Source organism: Artemia franciscana, chromosome 15 (genome assembly GCF_032884065.1).
Source record: "Artemia franciscana chromosome 15, ASM3288406v1, whole genome shotgun sequence".
Lineage (NCBI taxonomy): Eukaryota > Metazoa > Arthropoda > Branchiopoda > Anostraca > Artemiidae > Artemia > Artemia franciscana.
The window spans coordinates 33,614,578-33,635,713 of NC_088877.1; the positions used below are offsets into that span (position 1 = coordinate 33,614,578).

Genomic DNA, 21,136 nt, shown 5'->3' on the forward strand with positions numbered 1-21,136 from the left:
TGTCATTTTATTGCAAGATTGCGATGTTCCATAGAAATTTGAAGACCCTGACACTCAGTGGCTGACAAACGATATTCTCTAGCATGCATTATCCCACATATGACATTTTTTCGGGGGTTGTCCTGCAAAAATATTCGTTTACACTAGAGTCGATCACTTAAACTTACTGAAAAAAAATCCCCATTAGTGTTTTTTCTGATAACTCTTAGCAATTGACACCAGCATGGCACGACTTACTAGCTATAATCCCCCCCCCAACAGACACCCTTCTGGCATGTATTATCAAACTTAAGGGTTTTTCAAGCTCTTACTGTCAAAATAGATTTATAAACTAAAAAAAGACCATTGTTTTTATTTGAACAGTGTAAACTTGCCATTTCATTTCTAGGCTGCGTTGTTCCATGGCAATTACTAGGCCAAGACACTCAAGGACAAAATGCATCCTCTAGCATTCAGTATCGCACATATGACATGTTTTCGATGATTTTCCTGCAAAAATACTCATTTACACTAAAATCGATCATTCAAACTTAATGAAAATAAATCCCCATTAGCGTTTCTTCTGATAACTCCTAGCATTTGAGACTAGCAATGCACAATGTACCACCCCCCTTCCCCCGAAGACACCCTTACGGTGCAGATTATCATACTTAAGTGTTTTTCTAGATTTTCCCTCAAATATAAATTTTTAAACTAGAAGTAATTTTTTTTATCTGAACTTATTACACGGTGATTTTTGTTCATGGAACTTTTGGAACATTTTGGAACACAATGGGTGTGAGAAAAAATGTTCCTGGCGAACAATTTCTTAGATTTTTTACATAATTTGCAATTTTTTGTGTCGGAACTGAATTCAGGCTTCCCCCAAAATAAATGGCTTGGACCTGAGCAAGTGTGAAATAACTTATGTGGTTAGGGGGTTGCACAAACTCGCGAAGACCAATAAACCAGCAATATTGTACGACAAATATGTAAATTATGACAAAATGATAATGAGGTTTAGGTTTCAAGGGGACGGGCCTAAAGCTCCATCCCCCATCGATGAGTATATGTCTGTTCTGACCGCAATAAATATGACATTTATAAGGAATTATGGGAATATCATAAAACTCGGGAGGTTTTAGAACTTGGGTTATAATCAGTTAATCTAATTAAATGAAACCCGGTTAATTTTTTCTTCAGTGTTTTATGATTCACCGCTTGGGAGGCTCAATTAGCTTTATCCTTTGATCGGTTGCTTTATCGGTTACTTTATGGAAGAGGTGATAAAAACTGCCGAATCTATGAAACCTTTTGACCCAAATAGCGCTATGGCCTATATTGCCTCTAGGCTCATAAAGACATCCATTTGTAGATCTATATACAGTTCACCACACATACGCATTTATTTGGCAAAAACTACGGACTGCTTGTGGATAAATTACACTAACCTTTTTCAGGAAAAGGCAACAGGCAAGATCTTTTTATTACACTTTCCATTGGTTCACTGGCTCACTGGTTCACTTTCCATTTGGTTCCATATTACGCTTTCCATTGGTACACTTTCCACTTTCCATTACATTACACTTTATTACGCTTTCCATTGGTTCCAGCCAAGACTGTGTTCAGGGATTTGACCCTCCCCCCCCAAAAAAAAAGAAATATTTGAATCGTAAAAATGTAAAACAAAAAATTTTTGGGCGTTACTTCCTCTCCTCGAAAACAATACCTCTCCTTTCGAAAATAATACCTTCCCCGAGCAAAATTCTGGATACGGCCCTGACTCAAACCTCAGATTAATTTTTCAATGTGTGAAAATTTAAAACGAATTAGACTAGGTTTAAAATGATACTCTTTAAATCATCATCCACTAAGACTTTGCTTCAGAATATAAGCAACAGAAAAACTTCTCTGACTAGAATAGGTTAAGTAAGTGAAGTTCCTATGAAGTTCTAGATTAGGTGCTTTTATTGATCCTGGAAAGTAGTTAATCTAGGCGAACAAAAAATTCAATAATGAATCCTTGACCTAAAGAATACTCTGGAAAGATATTGCCAAGCTACTATCTCTACCCTTTACTTATTCCTAAGGCTTAGAAGACCGTATGCACGATGGTCTATAACTATTTAAACTTTGACGAAAAACGTTTTAACTTAGTTTATGGTTTTCAATACCAGATAAAATTTCCAATCACTGTAATCTGGCACGTACGCAGGGGGAGGGGGGCCTTCGTGCCCCCCCCCCTCCCCCAAAAAATGTTGTGAAATTTTTAATTTACCCATGATTTCTTGGCTTTTCTGGCAAAAGTAGGACATTTATCAAGAATCTAGATACATGTGTGAAGCCTTTTTTGGGGGATTTTACAGCATGTAATTATCCGGTCAAGTCACTGCCCAATTATTAACCCATTTTCTGTCTACCTTTTTACCCTCTTTGAAGTAATTAGCAATTGTGCTGTTATTTTTTTTTTTTAAAGAGAGTGTTTTCCACAGCAAAATAGAATTATCCTTGATATTAGGGTATTTATCACCACCTTTTCAGGATAAAGTACAGCTTTAAATGGATCAATTTTTGACACTATCGTTTTTATTAAAATCTACGTTTTTTCAATAGAAGTTGCCTTGTCTGTTAGGTACAATTATTCTGCATATTATGAAGTAAGTATTGTTGGACCCGATAAACTTTACCCCAACCACCCCTAATGCGCTAATATATAGCCCAAATTTGTTTCTGAAGTATTAATATTTAATTGAAATAAAGCTACAATGCAGTTTTACACCAAGCCAAAGCTAATTGTATAGTATAAGGACTGAAAACCGGCTATTGTTTGATCTTCGCAATACAAATTGTCGAATGTGTTCTAGCTAAGAACGAAGTACCAACAAAATCTATACCGTATATGAGGGGAATTACCCTTCCGTCAACCGTCACACTTGTTTGACTAAAGCAGATTTCTAAGACTTAGAAATCAGAAGTGTGGTTTAGAGGGAAGATACCTTCCCAGCATATGTTTTTGGCCCTGGATTCATCACCGAAAGTTTAATTTTCCTAACCTAACCCCTTTCCAAGATAGCAAAAAGTAATCTGTCCCCTTCTCTGAACTAAACAATACAACATTAAATCTCTTCATTTAATAGGGGAAACGTCTATTTAGTGGATTTCCAGAGTTACTTCCAATTTAACTACATACCAGCCACCGGTGGCTTAATTTCGTCAAAATCCTAGGGAAAGGGTTAAAGTTGGAGCTAATGTTCCCAAATCAAGTGAAAATCACAATGGAAACCGAAAAATGAGTCATATATTACCATAAAGGCTAAGATGTACTAAAAAACTTGACCTGTTTCTCTGAATGCTTGAATTATGCAGGCTTATCTTAATTTTTCCAGATTTTTTGCAGAAACTAAATTGCAGCTTGGGGGCAAACTGAGGCGGGTTAAATTCGGTTCTGGAGGGGACAGTTGCCCTCCTGCTTCATACAAAATTACGCGCCTGCCAGTCACACGTATCTTCCTTTTTTTTTTTTTAAATTTAGAATGAAATTGACACTGTTAGGCCTTATAAATCAACTGTCGGTTAAAAATAAACACATAAGGCTATGCAAACCAGCAAAATCCAGCAATTTTTTTTTATTATATTACCATGGGCAATATCTAGTCAATTGGGGGGGGGGGCAGTTAAACTAGAAATGACCCTGAGAATATAATAACATGATTGTGCTTAGTACTGGTTAATTGTGAAATTTTCAAGCTCAAAGCGACATATCAGTGTGACCAAATTTATGCATGCCATGCTCCAATATTCTTAAACCTCGCACCTATTATCGCCTCCTCTGACTTGTTATTCTGTAAGTTAGCTGATAAGAAGGGTTTCCAAGCTCAAAACTTGACAACACGAGGCCCAAGGCTAGATTTAACCCACTGATCTACGATAAATAAAAATGCTCTCGCCATCCATGTTTTCTCTTCCCTTAATTTGATGCTATTTGGTATTATTTTTTTCCCCGTAAATGGTTCTAGACGTTTAGCTCCCTGGCGATTACCCCCTGAAAAATAAATCTTGTGGAAAATCCCCCTCGCGTATAGTACAAACCTGGAAAAAAACCCAGCCCCGTGGAAAATCAGGCTTTCCAGATTTTAGAAGTTTTTTTTTAGTGTGTTGGGGAAAGGAATTTTGGTGCTTTTGTATTAAGTGCCACTTTTCTGCGGCACATTGAGAGGTATTTTCTACGGGGGGGGGGGGGTAAATGCCGGCCATTCCGTGGATATAACACCCTAGGAGTGTAGCTAAATCCAACTTTAATTAAAGGGGTTGAATTCTGCCAAATTTCATCGTCCTAGCTTACCTAGAAGTGTCTAAAGTAGCAAAACAGGGACCGACAGAATTTGCGATTGCTATATGTCACTTGGTTAATACCAAGTGCCATAAAAAGGAAAATGCAGAAAATCATATTTAAAAAAAAATCTAAATTTAGGAGTTAAAGAACATGGAAATTACATAATCATGATAGTGCGATGTAATCAGTTTCCAAACTTCAAATGTGCAAGATTTATTGATTCGAGTATGTCTTCAATTCATCAACACTAGCCACTTGGGATCCTTAATGAGAATCGAGATTAATATGCTCAAATTTTGTCTTCTGTTCAGAGCCGATAAAGTGTGCCGACACCTTGTTTCACCCATTTAACACCCTGGATGCAAAACTGTCCCCTGAAAAAGACATTTATTTAACCAAGTGTTCAATTGCAGCTTGGAAATGAGGATATAGAAAGCGATATTTATCTTTAATATTAAAAATGAGTAAGAAATTGGGAATTTAATTTGTAATTATAAAGCAAAATACTGGTAAGTTGGAATTTATCATAAATACAAAAAAAGGATTTGAATCGTTGGCTAGAACTTATTTAAGGGGCAAGGACCATATCCAAGGGGGCTAGAGATTTTGGACACCTCCTCCCCCTGAAAGGTGTCTCTCAATCGTAAAAACCTAACAGAAATAATAAATACAAATTTTGATGATTTTTTACCCCCCCCCCCCGCCTCCACCCCAATTTCAAGGTTCCGCTGATTTCAATTCTGGTCTCACCAGTCCTGATTCCAATTCCGGTTCCGCCCCTTCTATCTACCCCTCAGATTCCACAGTTCGGCTGATCAAAATGTCGATTGATATTAAGATAATCCTCTATGGTAATATTGAAACCACACATGGTACTATTAGAACCATGCAAGTTACTAGCAAGTCTTACATGGTATTACCATAATCCATGACCATAATTTATGACCAGGAAAAAGAGACGTAATGAGATGGAATCCACACGATCATCTGTGGAGAAATTACTTCGTATATGAAAGAGCTTTTCCTTTTAACGCCCCGCTCTTTACGCTAAACTTTGACTTTCTCTTAACTCTACTTTTTATAACAGCAAAAAACTCATACATTTTATTATACATTTCATGAATTAGACATTTTATCTGCATTTTATGATGTTTCCTTTTGAATAGCGCCATTTATAGGCCAAAGCCGTCTCGTTCAATTAATACCGAGAGAAGAAATCACTAGGTTTCGAACACAAACTCGAAGGATTTCAGTGAGAGTTTAAGGTGTTCTAGAATATTTTTTGACCTAATAAGTAAGTTTTTCCAAACTTGTTAAAATCTTATAAACCATAATTTAGCAAAAGCCTGAGGCTCAAAGAATTTTTCGGGTCCCATTTGCACTGTGAACCGTTAGAAAATCTTAATTCTGTTACGCAGGGTTTGTCTTAAATTACAGAAATTACTAAGAAAATATGTTCTTATGATTCAAGTATATACCTTTAAATCAGAGAGGCGCAGTCTTGGATCAGAGAATTGGTTCATAACCATGAAAAGTATACAAAAGTAGCTTTTATAAGTCCCATCAAGGTCGTTGGCCTTTGGAAACTGAAGGATCGGAGTTAGGTAATTCAAAAATTATCCTTCGAGGCTCTAGATCCGCAATTCTTAATATGGGACAATTTTCTTAAAAAATTAAGTTTGAAGAAATTATTCCGGGGGAAGGGGAATTAAAAAATGGAGATTAATTGCATGAAGAACTTGAGTAACTATAAGCAAATCCCTAAGGCTTTATTTGAAGGAAAGGGGCTGCGTGTTTAGGGAGATGTCAAAAAATAAAAAGAGGAGAATAATATGGAAGAATGGAAACAATGGGAAAATCCTATAAATTCGTCAATTTCAGAAGTCCGTATGCGTGTTTTTGCGTCACACTTACTCTTTCGTGATTTTAATCGGTGGGAGGGGGATATTTTGATTAATTTCAAAGAAGCAAAACAAAGTATTGAAATTACATAAACTCAGGTAAACTGTGGTGAGAGGTGTACAAACCTTGAGATTTGAAGAGGGCAAGCTCTAGAAGGTTCAACTCTCCCTCTGCTTGCGTTATGCCCATATATAGGGTCGCTCAAGACGGGAATGATTGCAGGAGGAACCTTAAGGCCTGTTTCTCCCTGAGATCCTAAATATTTTTTACTTATCAGTTATATAATAAACACTCGGAAAGTGAAGTTTGATTGATGCTAATGAATGCGGTGACAATATAATAGTATAGGAATAAATTTGGGCTTTATATTTGCACATTAGGGGGTGCGGGTAGAGCATAGCATATATTAAATACATATCCTAATCTGACCAAACCAAACACAATACCAACTAAATGTTTAAATAAAATGTAACTAAAATTTATTTTCCAACCAAGCCAAGGCTTATTGTGTGGTATGAAGAAATTGCTTCACCAGTTTCTTGTGTCATATTCACATTATTCACGATCGGAATACTCGAGTGTTTATTATATAACCTAACTACCTATATTTGTTTTTGCAGGTTTTCCTTTTAGTTTCTTGTAATTTAAAAAAAATGCCTATTCTCGTGTCTTTTTTTTTGGGGGGGGGGCTATTTACCAAAATATATTCCCGCGGAAATGGATGCTTGAATCCATCCGACCTTTGTTTAATCTTGAGATGGCTGGCTTGTCGAACTTTTGCTGTTCAATTTCTATCGGAAATCGGGGGTATTTCCGGAGGGCAAAACTCTAGAAAGATTCTAAAGACAGAAAAATAAGATGTAACTACAGGAATTATTAAAAAAAAGAAAAGGTACTTATATGTAATAGACGGTCTTGAGTCAATCGATTTACGCAAAATTTTGATCAAAATGATTGACCGTCTAGGGCTTCCTTTATACCTTCATAAAATTATTTTTCATGGCAAGGTTGAAAGATTCTAAAGTTTTTTCCAAAACTATCATTGTGCTTCTATTTTTACCATATTTTGGAGGTATTGCCGACAGAAGTGTCCATAGCAAAAATTTTGTTGGGGGAGGACAATGGATTTTACTGACTGATTTGAGGGATACTGCTGTTAAAATTCCTTCATTTTTTCGTTTTTTTTTTTTACCGAAAGAGACTGATAAGTCATATTTCCATTAGTCGAATAACCTAATTAGAAAGATGATACAGTAAAATAATTGCGCGAAGCGACTCAAATTTTTCAACTGGCAGGCTTGAAACATTGTGTGGTGTCTTCTGCCCCATATCCCTGATTACTACCTTAGACAACCAGTGATTTGATGTACCAGGAAAATAATTTTCAAATTATTCAGGAAATTATGTCTTTCGAGTCATTTTTCTTTAGTTTTATAATACTTAGATAATTAGCTATACCAAAGCTGCGTAATATATACCAGAGTGGAATTCTGCAGTAATGCATTTTCTATTCTAGAGGGAAACAATTTGTGTTGCTGACATTTAAAGTTTTCTAGCAATATGATATTTGTAATCTGACAGTTTTATAGTCGCACGTGTCTGAAAATGTCAGTAGGGTATATTGGGAATACCTTGATAATTATTTTATAGAACGGTTGTATATTTTTCGTTCTCTACACTAGTGTAAAAATCATAAAGTTTGTCCAGCTGCTTATTCCATAACGGAATAGTAATACCTTATTAGGCAGATATAAAATGGGATATGTCCCTGCCTAGCCGTAATGTTAAGTTGTCTTTAGTATCTCCTGTTTTCTCATTTAATTTGAGAAAATATCTCCCCCTCCCTTCTAATCCTCTTGAAATATATTACTCCGTGTATATCATTACTTTGAAACTTTTTGACTTCAGGGTAGAATACAATTCAATTTCCCAGGAAATTCAGTAAAGCCGAAATGGTGAACCCCCATCCAGAAAATGTTACAAATTTTGAATACAAGGAAAATGTATGAAACATGGCCTGAAAAAAGTCAATGGTAAATTTAATACTGAGCGATTGAGGGGCTAACAAGAAAAAAAATATTAATTTTTGTGGTTTTCGAGTAATAACCTAACATTCTAGTAATGCAAACACTTGCGAAAATACGTAAGGGAGAAATAAAATACAATAAAAGGATATACTTTCTAAACCAATGAGAAGGCTCTGATTAATCGTTGTATGGAGCCCAGCGAAGGGCCGCCCAAACTGTCACATACAAATAGTACCACATTACTTCAATCAAGTGTTTCCCGTTTATCTGTATCGTGCCAATAACATGCTTTTGTGATATGAGTATATCAAAATTTATGTTTGGTATATGCTCTCAGAGGTACAAGTAACTTGCCATTTCAGAGAAAAGATAAGAGTAAAACGTTGGTATAATATAAGCGACAAGGGTGGTCAACTCTAGGGAAAAGCAACGGGTTGGTTGTGTTGTCAAGTCGAATTAAAGAGTTCTTTGCTAATTTGGTTTTATTGTTAGTACTCATTCTGGTTACGTTTTTTTGGGGAGGGGGGTCAGAGATATTTTTTTTGGCTAGACAAGTGCCTTAAGGTTTGTGTTCCCTGTGCAATTGTTGTATGTTTTTTTCTGCTTTCCCATGGTTTTAGCATATAAACGGAAGAAGAAAATTTTGCGAAAGCTCCATGGCAGAGATTCAGTTCTGTCCATCTACAGAATTTTTGAAATTTACCTACCTCACCGACCATTTACGCTAAATTTAGAAAAATTTAATACTTCTAGAAAAGCTAATGATTCTAATTAAACGTTTCTGGTATTTTAAGTCGTTCTTAAAATTTCAGAAAGTGTTTTTTAAAGCTGTTTAATTTCTGATTGTTTCTAAAAAAAAATTCCGGGATAACGGCCTCCTACTCCATGGAAAATTCCCCCTAAGAAAAAAACAAAAATTCCTCTATGGAATGATCCTCCTGTTTAAAATCTCCTTCCCCAGAAGATTAACCCCGGGTATTTCCATCCTCACTGTAAATCCCCCCCCTCCAAATATTTCTTGCGAACGATCCCACTGGAAAAATTCTCCGTGGCATACTTTCATTCGAAGAAAGACTTATTTTGTTTTATTTCTGATTGTTTTTCAAGCAATGCCAGACCCCTTCCTCCAGTGGAAAATGTTTCCCCGTTAATCATCCCCTAATGGAACGTTTCTCCTGTGGAAAATTATCCCATGGATAATTTCTTCTGATGATGATTCCCCTTTACAGAATTTCTCCCGAGGGCTCCCAATTCCTGGAAAAATCCCCAAGAGAATTTCAACCCCGCTGAAAATTTCCCCTAGGCAATTCCTCCAGAACATAATCTACATGTAGAATAAAGTCGCAAACGAGAAGATAAAACATGTCGGGTAACAATTCTAGCAAAATCCCCCTTTGGAAAGTTTGCCTTTTGAAACATGTTTGATGTTGTAGTAGCCTGGTAATTCTGCTAGCTAGCAGATGATATATGAAACTTACTGAAGTGACTGGGAGTATATGAGAGGGGGATTTTAAAAACTTCCCCAGTTTGTGCTCCACACCCTTTTGTCTCTAGAAGTGACGCCAAAAAAGAGCCATTTTAAGCTCCAGATAACATTTACGATGGATAGATTTACGAAATTACATCCTTTACAAAAATCATGTATATATGATCAAGAGCTTTGAAATGGGCCATTTAACATTTCTCTGTGATGCTGTAGTAGCCTCCTACTTGTACTAGTCAGCAAACGGTTTAAGAAACTTTCAAAGAGAAGTGGGAGGTGGAGTATACACGAGAGAAATTCTAACATCCGGTAAATGCCACCAAAAGTGTCGATTTTGGTATTATATAGAGCTTTATGATGGGGTTGTCAAGACAAATTAATATAAGGAACGTAGATATGAAAATTATTAAAAATTGAACTCATAAACAGCTCTCTATGATGCCTCCTGCAGAAAATTCCCCTGGAAAATTCCCTCTGGATTTTCATTAGAAGGGCAATTGAAAGTTCTACTTACCTGTGTCAGAGGCAATGCTATAGTATTTCCCATAGTAAAGAGGCATAAGCGTCCAATGTGTTAATATTTATTTATTTACTGCCAGGGGCACTCCGTATGAAAGGGATGGTCGTATCAATTTCGGAGGGGGCTTATTCTACTTGAAATTAAAAGTTCTAGGGTCTTTTTCAAGAGAAAAAAGTGATTGGAGGGTAACAAGCCACTGACCACATTGTTTTTTTCCGCAAACACATTCGATCAAAAGTTTTGAAAAGCCATTTTGTTCAAAATAGTCCAAAGGTTAAATAACCATGCCTCTATGTTTGAAACTCCCCTCCCCCTTCTACCTCCCAGGACAAGGACAGTAAGCTATACAAATTGCCCATTGTTAAGAAATTAGGTTTTTATGGGAGGGTTGATTGAATAAATTTTGAAGGGGTTTTTTTCAATTGAAAATTGAAAGTTCCGGTACCCTTTCTTAAGATTTGGCCTACTTTTAACTAGTTTTAGCGATTGAGTTTTAATCGACTACAATGTCTTAAAAAGATTTTCTTTTACTATTTCAATGGGCTTCAGCAGTCGCTTTAGAAGAATTTTGACAAACGTCTAACATTAGCATAGATAGTGAAGTTTTGAGGAGGGGGTAGCCCCCCTCATATGAGGGATAATTTTCTTCTTTTTTTCAAGTTTGAATATTACTCCTTTATGTTGAAAAAATTTGCTTTTTTAAAATTTGATTTCTGATTGTTTTTCAAATCATACCCAGGCTTAACTAAGATCTGATGTGGGCTACTAACCCAATAAACACCCGATTTATTATTGTTAAAGAGTATGTACCAATAATTAATATGTAGTTGGTATTGGTTGGTAGCTTTCCGGTTTTTTTTTGGTATTTGGTATTCATCAAGTGAAATATAGCGATCGCAATTTCTGTCGCTCTGTCGGTGCCGCTTTTGCGAGTTTGGGCACTTCCAGATAAGCTAGGACGATGAAAGCTGGCACGCGTATCACGGTTAATTCGGAAAAATTAGAAAACAATTAGGTATTTTTAGTTTACGAATGGGTTATCAGATCTTAATGAAATTTGATATTTAGAAGAACCTCGTATCTCGGATCTCTTATTATAAATCCCGACCAGACCCGGTGACATTAGGGTGAGTTGGAGGGTAAAACCGGAAATCTTGGAAAATGCTTAGAGTGGAGAGATCGTAATGGAACTTGGTGGGAAGAAGCTCTTGGCTCTTCAGACCTTGTCACAAGTGCCATATGAACTCTTGGCTCTTGTTCAATTTTCTGCTTGATAATTCAAGTATTGGATTACAAGTAGAATTTTGGACAAGATTTGATTATTTGAGTCATAATTTTTAATGAGCAGTAGTTTTGTCGAAATGGTTCTTAATAATAATTTTACTAAAGAGATTTGGGTGAATAGAGATGGGTAATATTGTTCATGTGGATGAAAGTTCTGCATGACTTGATCTTTCACGTGGCTGAAGCCATCATAACCTCCCTATTAGTATTCTCTGATGTTTAAATACATTGTATGCGTATGTTTAAATACGTGTGAACATTTTGTATAGGAAAAAAGGAAAATAACCATTTAATGTCGGTGAAAACAAAGCTCATGGGAGCACTTGATACCCCCCCCCCTCCCCTTCCATACCCCAAGAATTTCATGGCAAGACTCATCTCTTCTCTTTTCCGGTAGGCACCTTAATGTATTATCTATGTTATATGTATTATTGAAATGAGTGATGCTATAACCCCCATCACCTAGTACGTAATTTTGAGAAATAAAATGAGACACAGTGTTGTCTATGATGCATTTTTTTCCTTTTTTACTAATTCCCCTCTCAAGGTTTTTTGAACGCAATTTTTCCTGAGACACTTTATTTTGATCTTTAAGAAGAGTTCCTCGCTCTTTGAGATTCCCATAAATTCGCTTTTGCAGTAAACATTTACTATTAAGAACCACCGAAATGATAGTCACCATTACTGAGTCAGCTTTAGGTGTTTTTTTCTTGCCTTTGAAAAAAAAACTACTTCCTTTTAGAATGGGATTTGGTTGAAGTTATTGCAGTAACCATATCCAAAGCGGGGTTTTAGGGTTGAGCTCACCCTCAAATTTTGTTCGACATGTAAAACCGTAGCAAAATTAAATATAAAGACATTCTTATGCGTTTTTTAAGGTTTTTAAATCTTCCTCCCTCTCCCCTCCCCGAATAAAACTCCTAGATACGTCCTTATCAGCCCCCTAAGGAATTTATTACGAAAACAAACTAAACAGAAAGAATTTTGATTCAATCTACTATTCAAACAAGAGCTAAGAGCTCACATAGCACCTGTGACGAGGCAAGAAGAGCCAAGAGCTCATATGGTATGAGCTCTAACAAAATTCTAAGGATCAATAGATTGATTTAAAAGGAAAGTCAGAGGCTTAATGCCGGTCAGGATTTAAAATAAGAGCACTGAGTCACGATGTCCTTCTAAACATCAAAATTCATTAAGATCCGATCACCCACTCGTAAGCTATAAATACCTTATTTTTTCTAATTTTTCCTCTCCCTTTAGCTCCCCAGATGGTCGAATCTGGGGAAAACAACTTTATCAAGTCAGATTGTGCAGCTCCCTGACACGCCTACCAATTTTCATCTTCCTAGCACGTCCAGAAGCACCAAACTCGCCAAATCACTGAATCCCTCCCCCCAACTCCCCTAAGGAGAGCCAATAAAGTACGGTTCCGTCAATCACGTATCAAGGACATTTGCATATTCTATCCACCAAGCTTCATCCTGATTCCTCCACTCAAAGTGTTTTCCAAGATTTCCCGCTCCAACTCCCCCCAATGTCAAAAGATCTGGTCGGGATTTGAAATAAGAGCTCTGAGACATGGATTTCTTCTAAATATCAAATTTCATTAAGATCCGATCACCTATTCGTAAGATAAAAATACACAAATTTTCATGTTTTCCAGGAATTCAGGTTTCCCCCTCCAACTCCCCCCAATCTGGAAGGATCTGGTCGGAATTTAAAATCAGAGCTTTAAAGCACAAGACCCTTCTAAATATCCAATTTCATTAAGATCTGGTCATCCTTTCGTAAGTTATAAATACCTCATTTTTCAAAATTACCCCCCCCCCCCAACTCCACCAAAGAGAGCAGATCCGGTACGGTTATGTCAGTCACGTATCACAGGTTTTTTATTCTTCCCATCCAGTTTCATCCTGATCTCTCCGCTTTTAAGTATTGTTTAAGATTTCCGCCCCCCCCCCCCCTATTGACGCTGGATCCGGTAGAGATTTAAAATAAGAGATCTGAGTTATGAGGTCCTTCTAAATATGAGGTTTCATTGAGATCCGATCCCCCGTTCGTAAGTTAAAAATACCTCACGTTTTCTAATTTTTCAGAATTACCCCCCCCCCCTCCCCTCCCGACAGCCCCAAAGAGAGCGGATCTGTTCCGGTTATGTCAATCATATATCTATGATTTTTGCTTCTTTTTCTCACCAAGTTTCATCCCGATCCCTCCACTCTTAAGTGTTTTCCAAGATTTTAGGTTTCCCCTCCCAACTACCCCCCCACTGTCACCAGATCTGGTTGGGATTTAAAATAACAACTCTGAGACACGATATCCTTCCATACTTCAACTTTCATTAAGATCTGATCAACCGTTCGTAAGTTAAAAATACTTCTTTTTTTCTATTTTTCGAATTAAGGGCCCCCTCCCCCAGATAGTCAAATCGGAAAAAACTACTATTTCTAATTTAATCTGGTCCGGTCCCTGATACGCCTGCCAAATTTCATCGTCCTAGCTTACCTAGAAGTGCCTAAAGTAGCAAAACAGGGACCAACAGAATTTGCGATTGCTATATGTCACTTGGATTTATTGATAAACAAGATTTATTGATTCGAGTATGTCTTCAATTCATCAACACTAGCCATTTGGGATCCTTAATGAGAATCGGGTTTAATATGCTCAAATTTTGGCTTCTGTTCAGGGACGATAAAGTGTGCCGACACCTTGTTTGACCCGTTTAACACCCTGGATGCAAAACCGTCCCCTGAAAAAGACATTTATATAACCAAGTGTTCAATTGCAGCTTGCAAATGAGGATATAGAAAGCGATATTTATCTTTAATATTAAAAATGAGTAAGAATTTGGGAATTTGATTTGTAATTATAAAGCAAAATACTGGTAAGTTGGAATTTATCATAAATACAAAAACAGGATTTGAATCGTTGGCTAGAACTTATTTAAGGGGCAAGGACCATATCCAAGGGGGCTAGAGATTTTGGACACCTCTTCCCCCTGAAAGGTGTGTCTCAATCGTAAAAACCTAACAAGTTGAATAAATACAAATTTTTGATGATTTTTTACGATTTGATGATTTTTGATGATCCGTGTGGATGGAATCCACACGATCATCTGTGGAGAAATTACTTCGTATATGAAAGAGCTTTTCCTTTTAACGCCCCGCTCTTTACGCTAAACTTTGACTTTCTCTTAACTCTACTTTTTATAACAGCAAAAAACTCATACATTTTATTATACAATTATACATTTCATGAATTAGACATTTTATCTGTTTTTTATGATGTTTCCTTTTGAATAGCGCCATTTATAGGCCAAAGCCGTCTCGTTCAATTAATACCGAGAGAAGAAATAACTAGGTTTCGAACACAAACTCGAAGGATTTCAGTGATAGTCTAAGGTGTTCTAGAATATTTTTTGACCTAATAAGTAAGTTTTTCCAAACTTGTTAAAATCTTATAAACCATAATTTAGCAAAAGCCTGAGGCTCAAAGAATTTTTCGGGGCCCCATTTGCTCTGTGAACCGTTAGAAAATCTTAATTCTGTTACGCAGGGTTTGTCTTAAATTACAGAAATTACTAAGAAAATATGTTCTTATAATTCAAGTATATACCTTTAAATCAGAGAGGCGCAGTCTTGGATCAGAGAATGGGTTCATAACCATGAAAAGTATACAAAAAGTAGCTTTTATAAGTCCCATCAAGGTCGTTGGCCTTTGGAAACTGAAGGATTGGAGTTAGGTAATTCAAAAATTATCCTTCGAGGCTCTAGATCCGCAATTCTTAATATGGGACAATTTTCTTATAAAAATTAAGTTCGAAGAAATTATTCCGGGGAAAGGGGAATTAAAAAATGGAGATTAATTGCATGAAGAACTTGAGTAACTATAAGCAAATCCCTAAGGCTTTATGTGAAGGAAAGGGGCTGCGTGTTGGAGGAAGATGTCAAAAAATAAAAAGAGGAGAATTATATGGGAGAATAGAAACAATGGGAAAATCCTATAAATCCGTCAATTTCAGAAGTCCGTATGCCTGTTTTTGCGTCACACTTACTCTTTCGTGATTTTAATCCAGGGGAGGGGGATATTTTGATTAATTTGAAAGAAGCAAAACAAAGTATTGAAATTACATAAACTCAAGTAAACTGTGGTGAGAGGTGTTCAAACCTTGAGATTTGAAGAGGGCAAGCTCTAGAAGGTTCGACTCGCCCTCTGCGTGCGTTATGCCCATATATAGGGTCTCTCAAGACGGGAATGAGTGCAGGAGGGAACCTTAAGGCCTGTTTCTCCCTGAGATCCTAAATATTTTTTACTTATCAGTTATATAGTAAACACTCGGTAAGTGAAGTTTGATTGATGCTAATGAATGTGATGACAATATAATAGTATAGGAATAAATTTGGGCTTTATATTTGCACATTAGGGGGTGCGGGTAGAGCATAGCATATATTAAATACGTATCCTAATCTGACCAAACCAAACACAATACCAACTAAATGTTTAAATAAAATATAACTAAAATTTATTTTCCAACCAAGCCAAGGCTTATTGTGTGGTATGAATTATTTGTGTGGCCCTTCAGATGGTCGAATCGGGGGAAAACAACTGTAACAAGTCAATTAGTGCAGATCCCTGACATGCCTACCAATTTTTATCGTCCTAGCACGTCCAGAAGCACTAAACTCACCAAAGCACTGAACCACACCACCTAACTCCCCCAAAGAAAACGGATCCAGTCCCGGGTTACGTCAATTACGTATCTACGCCGTTTATAAGCGTTTTGCAAGATTTCCAGTTTCCCCCTCCAATCCCCCCCCCAATGTCAAAAGATCTGGTCGGGATTTGAAAGAAGAGCTTTGAGATCTGAATTTCTTCTAATTAAAATTTTTTATTAAGGTCTGGTCACCCATTTTTAAGTTGAAAAAAAACCTCAATTTTTCTAATTTTTCCAAATTAACAACCTCTAGCTTCCTCAAAGAGAACGGATCCGTACCAGTAATGCCGGGTCCCCCCCCCCCCTAATGACACTGAATCTGGTACGGATTTAAAATGAGATCTGAGTTTCGAGGTTCTTCTAAATATGAAATTTCATAAAGGTACGATCACTCTTTCATAAGTTAAAATACCTAATTTTTTCTATTTTTTAGAATTAACCCTCCCTCCCCAACTCCCCCAAAGAGAGCAGATCTCTTCCGGTTATGTCAATCCCGTTTCTAGGACTTGTACTTGGTTTTACCACCAAGTTTCATCCCGACCCCTGTACTCAAAGCATTTTCCAAGATTTTAGCCCCCCCCCCCAACTTCCTCTTCACCGGATCCGGTTGGTATTTAAAATAAGAGCTCTGAGTTGGTATTTAAAATAAGAGCTCTGATCAAATTTCTATAAGATCCAATCTCTCCTTCGTCATTTGAAAATACCTTAGTTTACTTATTTTTCAGAATTAACCATCCTCCTCCCAACTCCCCCGAAGAGAGCAGATCCGTTCCAGTTATGTCAATCTCATATCTAGGACTATTTTTACCACCAGGTTTCATCCCGATCCCTCCACTGTAAGCGTTTTCCATGATTTTAGGTTCCCACTCCATCTTCCCCCCCAATGTCACCGGATCCGGTCGGAATTTAAAATAAGAGCTACGAGACACGATATCCTTCCAAACATCAAATTTCATTGGTGTCTGATGACTCTTTCCTAAATTTAAAAATGCCTCATTTTTTCTATTTTTTCAGAAATTAACCCCCCCCCCCCCTCCAAATCCCCCAAAGAGAGTGGATCCGTTCTGGTTATGTCAATTGCGTATCTAGGACTTGTGCTTACTTTTCCCATCAGGTGTCATCCTGATCCCTCGACTCTAAGCGTTTTCCTAGATTTTAGGTTCCCCCCCTCAATTCCCCAATGTAACCGGATCCAGTTGGGATTTGAAATAAGAGCTCTGAGACGCAATTTTTTTCCAAACTTCAAATTTCGTTTTTTCTATTAACTGAAATTTTTCTGAAATATTACCAGCCCCCGAAAAAATCTTTTTTTCCGAATTAACCGGCCCCGCCCCCCCCCCCCCCCAGATGGTCAGATCGGGAAAATGACTATTTCCAATTTAATCTGGTCCGCTCCCTGATACGCCTGCCAAATTTAGCTGTCCTAGCTTATCTGGAAGTGCCTAAAGTAGCAACTAAATCTCAACGTAATTAAAGTTTATTTATCAGCATAGTTTGAACTTCAACAGAATGCTGAAATTTCTCAAATAGAATTTACTTACTAATATTTATGTGCTATTCACCGACACTAATAGTTAACCTATAATAGTCTACTATTCAAACAACCCTAATAGGTTAAGGTTAACAATACTGCTACTAATACATTATGACCCCTAAACAATCTCTATACTATTCGCTTGTCAATGCTCTTCACATGTCAATGGAAAATCCACTTTCAATATTCACTTTCAGTGCCGGACTAAGTAATTTTCTCACATCCACTGTCTTCTGGCTCCAAAGTCCGTTTCATTCGGCGACTTGCTGCAGCCCAGACTAAGGCAGGCTCTCTAAGTGGCATGTTCCTAATCAATCACGATTCTAATATCTCCGGAAGTAAACAATCGCTCCAAAACTCCTGAAGCTTTGGAAATATGGACAAAAAATACTCTTTTGATCTCGGAATAGTTAAAATTTCCACATCATGCTCATGGTGATATACCACCAAGTGACATTCTTCTTGATAGGTGATTTCTAGCTGACCTTGAATTTGAGCATAGTATTTGTGATTTTTCTTTAACTCCAATTTTGAATTGTGTGACCATAGGAAAAAGTTCTTTACCAATCCTTTTTGGGATGCCACTTCCCGTATGGTCATTCCTCTGGGAATATTATGGACAGTCTTCACTTCAACAGATGTGCCGTTTTCTAAGCGACCATCAAGAGAAGCTCCAAGAAACTGGATATTTGGATGAATGAGTAGTCCCATTTGATTTCCTTTTATTAATGGTACTCCCTCTCTTTGCTCGTACGCCGTCAGTGCAATAGCCTCCAGTTGAATTCCCCTAAACATTGGAATAGATTTGAAATTAGAATTAATTCGGATATTTTTGACTATGGGTGCGGTTGGAGTATTTTTTTTGCGAGAAGCTATTCTATGAAAATAAGTGGCAGTAATACTTTTGTAATAAATGTAATAAATTCAGTAATAAATGTCTAAGGGAAAACTTAATAGTTCTTGAAGAGAAAACAAAAAAAACTACAATTCACTCCGCTCACTACGTCCTGACGTCCAGTCAAATCATATTTTACCACCTTTTGTCAAAGTATACCAGGAAATTTGTTATTGTACCAGAATGTACCTTTAGAGGTGAAATGTACCAAAATGGTACAATAGTCCAATAATATATCTTTATGGCACTTGCTATTTACCAAGCGACATACAGCGATTGCAATTTCTGTCCGTTTGCCTGTCTGTCTTTCCCGATTTTGCTAGATCGTGCACTAGATAACATAGGACGATGAAATTCTAGGCCAGATTAAATTAGAAACAGTCGTTTTGTCGATTCGACCATCTGGGGGAGAGTGGGGGGACGGTTAATTCGGAAAAATTTGAAAAAATAAGGCATTTTTAAATTACGAACGGGTGATCGCATCTTAATGAAATTTGAAATTTAAAAGGACCTCGTGTCTTAGAGCCTTAATTTTAATTCCCGACTGGATCCGGTGACATTGATCGGGATGAAACTTGGTTGGAGGAATAAGCACAAGTCCTAAATACGGTAATGAAATAACCAGACCAGATCCGCTCCCTTTGGGGGAGTTGCGGTGGGGAAACAATTCGATAATTCGGAAAAATTACAAAAAATGAGGTATGAGGCTTTAACTTCTGAATAGGTGATTGAATCTTAATGAAATTTGATATTTAGAAGGACCTCGTGTCTCAGAGCTCTTATTTTAAATCCCAACCGGATCTGTTGACATTGGGTGAAGTTGGAGGAGGAAACTGGAAATATTGGAAAATGTTTAGAGTGGAGAGATCAGGATGGTACTTGGTGGAAAGAATAAGCACAAGTCCTTGATACGTGATTGACATATCCAGACCATATTTTCTCTCTTTGGGAGAGTTAAGGGGGGGGGTAATTCAAAAAAATTAGAGCAAATGAGATATTTTAACATACGAAGGGGTGATCAGATCTTAATGAAATTTGATGTTTAGAAGGACCTTGTTTCTCAGAGCTCTTATTTGAGTCCTGACTGGATCAGGTGACATTGGGGGGGGGGGAATTTGAGGGGTAAACCGGAAACTTTGGAAAATACTTAGAGTGTAGAGATCTGAATGAAAATTGGTGGAAAGAATAATCACATGTCCTAAATACATGATTGCCATAACTGGACTGGATCCGCTCTCTTTGGGGGAGTTAATTTGGTCAATTTGGAAAATTAGAAAAATGAGGTATTTTTATCTTACGGACGGGTGGTCAGATCTTAATGAAATATGTATTTAGAAGGACCTGGTGTCTCAGAACTCTTATTTTAAATTCCAACAAGATCCGACGAGATTGGGTTGGGTCAGAGGGAGGAACCGGAAATCTTGAAAAACGCTCAGAGTGGAGAGATCAGGATAAAATTTGGTGGAAAGAATAAGCACAAATCCTAGATACGTGTTTGATGTAACCGGAACATATTCGCTCTCTATGGGGGAGTTGGAAGGAGGGGGGGGTGGTAATTTGGAAAAATTAGAAAAAATTTGGAATTTTTTACTTACGAGTGGGTGATTTGATATTAATGAAATTTGATATCTAGAAATTTTAAATTCCGACTAGAGCCAGTTTTATTAGGGGGAGTTGGAGGGGAAACAGGAAACATTGGAAAATGCTTAGAGTAGAGAGATCGGGATGAAACTTGGTGTGAAGAGTAAGTACATGTCCTATATACGGGATTGACAAAACCAAACCGGATCCACTCCTTTTGGGGGAGTTGGAGGAGGGGGATTTTCAGTTCTTTGGTGAGTTTGGTGCTTCTGAATGTGCTAGGAATATGAAAATTGATAGGCGTGTCAGGCACCTACGCAAATTGACTTGATAGCAGTCGTTTATTAGATTCGACTATCTGGAGGAAGGGGGGCTGGAGGGAGGGGAAATCGTGAAATAGACGCATGTTTATCTTACGAATGGGTGATCGGATCTTAATGAAACTTGATAAAATAGAAATATCTCACGTCTCAGGTGCTCCATCTTCAATTCGGGACATAGAGAGGTGAAGGGGGAAAACAGAAATCTTGGAAATCGAAATTCTTGGAAAACTCTTAGTGTTGAGAGATCGGGATGAAACTTAATGGGAAAATACAAGCGCAAGCTCAGATACGTGATTGACTTAACCGGGCCAGATTCGCTCTCTTTGGGGGATTTGGGGGGAGGGATTTCTAGTACTTTTGCTAGTTCAAGAATAAGTACAAGTTATAGATATGTTATTGACACAAGCAGACTGGATCTGATCTCTTTGGGGGATTTGGAGCAATTAGCCAAAAAGTCTAAATATAATGTAGAAATGATGAGCAAAAAGCAATATATCCCCATTCCCACTTTGGGCCCATCTTGACAAATTATAGAAAAATGATGGGAGAAAGAAAATCTAG

General features: G+C 37.3%; 1 long non-coding RNA gene across 1 annotated transcript in view; it reads right to left on the reverse strand.

Moving 5' to 3' along the window:
* Positions 1-4,606: 4,606 nt before the first annotated feature.
* LOC136036630 (uncharacterized) overlaps positions 4,607-21,136 on the reverse strand; it is a 33,698-nt gene continuing 17,168 nt past the window's right edge. Inside the window, exon 3 of the long non-coding RNA XR_010619762.1 lies at positions 4,607-4,686. This is a non-coding gene — a long non-coding RNA (uncharacterized LOC136036630). The remainder of the gene's footprint in view (positions 4,687-21,136) is intronic.